Source organism: Lactuca sativa, chromosome 5 (genome assembly GCF_002870075.4).
Source record: "Lactuca sativa cultivar Salinas chromosome 5, Lsat_Salinas_v11, whole genome shotgun sequence".
Lineage (NCBI taxonomy): Eukaryota > Viridiplantae > Streptophyta > Magnoliopsida > Asterales > Asteraceae > Lactuca > Lactuca sativa.
Genome location: NC_056627.2, coordinates 201,272,372 through 201,278,371, shown reverse-complemented (window position 1 = coordinate 201,278,371; position 6,000 = coordinate 201,272,372).

Below are 6,000 nucleotides of genomic sequence, written 5' to 3'. Positions count from 1 at the left end.
TATTCGTTGTGAGTGAATTAGAGAGCATTTGGGCCTTGAAGGAGTGTTTGTGGAAGAGATCTTTGAAGGATAAGAGGCTTGGAACAAGGGGCTTTGCAAGGATTTGGATTACTCTTCTGTTGGAGCTTTCTTTTAAGGTATTATTTCGTTGCTTGGGATGTTATTCATCTAGATTCATCATTTTGGAGTTTTTGGAAAGCATATATTGTGATATTTTGAGTTTGGAGGTTAGATCTGAGGTTGCTACCTCAGATCTGGAATGGAGAAGGCCTAGAGTGCATAAAAGTCCCTGTTCTTGAGTGATTGGTGAAGCCATCTTGTCCCAAACCCTAACCCTAGCGTGTTATATGCTTAGATCTCTTTGGATTCACGTAAAGTTTGCCACTTTACATGATGGATGGTTTGTAGAAGGGTGGATCTATTGTTTGGATCATCTGCATGGCCTGGAAAGCCTCTGTATGGATTAAGACCTAGGGGTACTCGGCGAGTCACAAGGGTGTACTCAGCGAGTTGCATGAAGATAGGCAGGAACTCGATGAGTTGGAAGAACAACTCGGCGAGTTGGTTGAAGATGGCCATGGACTCGACGAGTCTGGTCGTGAGGTCCTAACCTCTTCTGGTTAAGCCGTGAATCGGTGAGTCAAGAGATGACTCGGTGAGTTGAGTACGAGGGGACTCAGAGTTGTGGAACTCGGCGAGTATCGGGGTGACTCAGCGAGTTGAGTCGTGATTTGGGAGTTTCAGAGCAAGGGAACTCGACGAGTCAGCGGGGTGACTCAGCAAGTAGAGTCAGGCAGGAGAGTTGACGTTGACTTTGACCAAGAGTTGACCAGTTGACTTCCAGGGGCATTTTGGTAAATTTTGGCATTTATTTTGAGTTCAGTGTTTTGGTGTTGGCTAGTGGTGGAGATCGTGTCAGTGGTCGGAGCAGTTTGGTCTTATCTTTTCAGTCAACAGTTGCAGGTGAGTTATTCTCACTATATCAGTAGGGTCTAAGGCACCAAGGCTGGCCCTGATGGGTTTTGAGCATTCTAACACTTCCTAAGTGTACATGCAACCCTAATAACCTTGGATCTATGTTTGTCTAATTATCATGCAAAGTTGATTTCCAAGGCTATGATCCTATCTAGCATACATGGGGAACAATTTTAACTTAAAAAATAGATAGAACTACATACCTTGTTGTTGTGAATGTTCCTTGAAACCTTGTGATCCTAGCACCCCAAGTGTGATGCCTCAAATGCTTCACACAACACCAAATGCTATGGAGTAAACTTGGAGAGAAAGTATAACACACTAAAATCGGCCAAGCCCTCTTGTTTCACTAGTAGTAGTGCCGATTTTGGGAGAATACATGAGCTTTATATAGTGTTGACACATCTAGGGTTACACCATGTAAACCCTAATGTGTCATGACTCTTTATTTCTATGACCCGTGGGTTTGTAACTCCCATGGAGCCTCCATGGAGAATCCAATGGGTTTAACCCAACTTGATTATCCATGGAGCCTCTTAGCCCACTATATAAGTTATGGATGATTTACATAATCAACCCATATATTTAATTAGTTATCTTTTGATCACTTAATTAATTCTAAAATTAATTCTTGATCAAACTAATTAAATAATATTATTAATATATTAGAGCTTATAATATATTAATAAACCATATGTGTTATTTCTCTCATTTAGTCTATCCAATTGCATGGTGCCATGCAACCGAAATGGACCATGCCGGGTCGGGTCAAGTACATACCAGAAATAGTTATGGACTTAGACACCTTATCTAACAGTCTCCCACTTGGATAAGTCTAATAACTATAACTGCAAGTATGACTTCAGGAACCGATCGGCAATCATAACTCTTTTCAAGGTTTCTCGGAACTGAGAAGATGATGGTACGCCATTTCAGATAAGGGATCATATAATCCTTTGTTCTAGATATCAGCAGGACAAACACATGGAACATAGTCTTGCTTATTGCCCAGCAGTTTATTTCCCGATTTCCGATTTGTTTGAAAAAGAACTTAATTGAACACATCAACTTAGTTCTGACCGGGCCCGATACATAGGTCAAAACAAAATCATCGAGGCGCCCAGATATCAGCTTCTAATCCAAGAAGGAACAGATAAACTTCGACTCATATGCTTGTTCTACTACTTGTTAAATTACACACAAACGCACGTTTTATAACATCGAGTTACCAATGCGGTATCGCACGTTCAATGTATAACTAACTCATAGTTAACAAGTCATATCTCTAGGTTTGAAGACTTATATGATATTACCGTCTCGCGATCACTCGAGATAAAATTCCATGAAGTGATACCAGCGAGCGTGGGTTGAATTCAATACTCAGAACTTATGAGCACTCATGAGTGTTGATGCCATATCCAACATCTTAGACCTCTACAACCAACTCATGACAGTCTTACTTCATATCTACTTCCAACATATGACTGACTGTGTATAATTTGAATAATATGTAAAACAACATAACTATTCTGGAAGTCAAAACATGCAAAAGAAATATAGTAAACGATTGACAAAAGATAGTAACACTTTACTCATAAATAAACACAACTTTTATTCATCATCAAATGTCAATTACATTTTACAAATTTCAAAGTTATCTAACTACTAAGACTAATATCATCCTTCAGCCCTATGCTCCCAGCATGCTGGAGATGCTTAACCCTAACCAGTCCCTTCGTGAGGGGATCTGCCGGGTTCTCATCCGATGATACCCTCTTTGCCACGAGAAGTCCTTCTTCTATACGATGTCTGATGAAATGATATTTTCTGTCAATGTGTCTGGATCTCCCATGATCCCTTGGTTCCTTTGCTAAGGCAACTGCACTTTCACTGTCATAGAAAATCTCTATAGGCTTCGTTATAGCTGGTACAACTCCAAGGTCTCCAATGAAGTTCTTTAGCCACATAGCCTCTTTTGCCACTTCGCTTGCCGCTTTATACTCTGATTCGCAAGTTGAATCAGCCACTGTCTCCTGCTTGGAACTTTTCCAAGAGATTGCTCCTCTGTTTAAGGTAAAGACCCAGCCCGACTGAGAGCGGAAATTATCCCTATCAGTCTGGAAGCTAGCATCACTATACCCTACAACTCTCAAGTCATCACTCCCACCGAGGGTAAGGACCCAGTCCTTAGTCCTCCGTAGGTACTTGAGAATGTTCTTTACCGCTGTCCAGTGAGCCTTACCAGGATTCCCCTGATACCTGCTAACCATGCTTAAAGCAAAGGCTACATCAGGACGAGTACAAGTCATAGCATACATGATCGAGCCTACTGCCGAAGCATAAGGTATCCGACTCATTTATGCTATCTCAACCTCAGTACTCGGGATCTGAGTCTTACTCAGTCTAGTGTTACTCTGGATGGGTAACTCTCCTTTCTTGGAATCTTGCATGCTGAATCTCTTCAGCACCTTATCCAAGTATGTACTATGACTAAGTCCAATTAGTCTTTTACTCCGGTTTCTCAAGATTCTTATCCCTAGAATATAGGCAGCTTCTCCTAGGTCCTTCATTGCAAAAAACTTCCCATGCCAGGACTTAACTTCCTGCAGAGTTGGGATGTCATTTCCTATGAGCAGTATGTCATCCACATACAATACCAAAAAGCTAACTATACTCCCACTAGCTTTAACATATACACAAGATTCATCTTCACTCCTAGAAAAGCCAAATTCCTTGACTTTCTCATCAAAGCAAAGATTCCATCTGCGAGGTGCTTGCATTAATCCATAGATGGATTTCTCAAGCTTACACACTCTATTAGGGTACTCAGTGCTGACAAATACCTCTGGTTGATTCATGTAAACATCCTCAGCCAACTTTCCATTAAGGAAAGCGGTTTTCACATCCATTTGCCATATTTCATAGTCATGAAATGCAGCTATGGCTAGCAGTACCCTAATAGACTTAATCTTGGCTACCGGAGAAAAGGTCTCATCATAATCCACTCCAGGAGTTTGAGAGAAGCCTTTTGCTACCAGTCAATCCTTATAAGTGTGTACATTACCATCCATGTCGGTCTTCTTCTTGAAGATCCATTTGCACCCTACAGTCTTACGACATGGTACATTCTCAACCAAGTCCTAGACCTGATTGTCATACATGGATTGTATCTCACTATCCATTGCCTCTTTCCATTTAGCAGACTCAGGGCCTGCCATGGCTTCCGCATAGCTGTTAGGTTCATCCAGACCTACTAGTGTCTCATCACTAATAAGTGTCTCACCTTCCGCAGTAATATGGAAACCATAGTAATGCTCAGGTACATTCCTAACCCTTGTGGAATGCCTCAGAGGTACAACTGGAGGTATAATTGGATCAACAGGAGGTTCCTCCTCAAGTTGACTGCTAGGGTTTGAGGTTCCTTCACCACTTGACTCTTGAAGTTCTTCAAGGTCAATTTGCCTCCCACTGTCTCCTTGGCTTATGAACTCTCTCTCTCTCGAAAGACAGCCCTCCTTGGTACAATTACCACATTCTCACTAGGTCTGTAGAAGAGGTAACCAAAGGATTTTTGCGGGTAGCCGAAGAAAATACACTTCTTGCTTCGAGGTTCGAGCTTGTCATGAGTCTCACGTCTCACGAAAACCTCGCAACCCCAAACTTTGATGTGGGCTAGACTAGGATCTTTTCCATTCCACATCTCGTGAGGTGTTTTGGCAACCTTCTTTGTAGGGACCAGATTAAGGATATGAGTGGCAGTCTCTAAGGCATACCCCCAAAATGAGATTGGTAGCGTAGCTCGACTCATCATGGAACGAACCATGTCCAACAAGGTTCGATTACGCCTCTCAGCCACACCATTCAACTGTGGTGTCCTGGGAGGTGTCAATTGTGAGACAATCCCACATTCCCTAAGATAATCGAGGAACTCAGTACTAAGATACTCACCACCACGATTGGGTCGAAGCATCTTAATGTTCCTACCCAATTGATTCTCGACTTCCTGTTTAAATTCCTTAAACTTTTCGAAAGTCTCTGACTTATGCTTGATTAAGTATACATATCCATATCTATTGTAATCATCCGTGAAAATCACATAATAACGATTTGCATCCCTTGTGGCATGTTTGAAGGGTCCACACACATCCGTGTGAACAAGATCCAACAAACCTTCACCCCTCTCACACGAACCAGTGAAGGGTGCGTTTGTCATTTTTCCAAGTAAGCATGACTCGCAACTATCATTTGACCTTAGGTCAAATGACTCAAAGACTCCATCCTTTTGGAGTTGGCCTATGCGTTTCTTGCTTATATGTCCAAGACGACAATGCCATAATGATGCTTTATCCAAGTTATTATCATTAGTAGAATCAATACACATTACATTATTCCCTAAGTTATCTACAACAGACACAACTTCATACACACCATCACAAGGTAATGCTTTAAAATAAAACATATTATTATAAAAAGCATTTATTCCACCAGTTTCATTATCAAAAGAAAAGGTAAAACCTTGTTTATACAAAGCATGAAAGGAAATAACATTTCTTGCCATTTCTGGCGAATAACAACATTTATTCAAATCTAAAGTAAATCCACTACTAAGCAACAAAGTATAAACTCCAATCTTGGTGATAGGTGAAACTTTCCTATTCTCCATGATCAATTTTATCTTTCCATGCTCCACATTCTTACTTCTTCTTAGTCCCTGCATTTCAGAACAAATATGAATACCGCAACCGGTATCAAGGACCCAAGAGTTAGAATATAGTGAATTATTAGATGAGATAGTGTAAATACCTTCATGGTTGGGTTTAACTTTCCCATCCTTCAAATCTTGCTGGTACTTTGGACAGTTACGCTTCCAGTGCGCCTTTTCGTGGCAGTAGAAGCATTCAACCTCTTTGGGATCAGAAGAAGGTGTAACGAAACCTTTATTGGTTCCACTTGAAGAGGAGCCATCAAGAGTCTTACCTTTGGTACCCTTCGATGGGTTCTTTCTCTTCTTCCCTCTACCTTTCC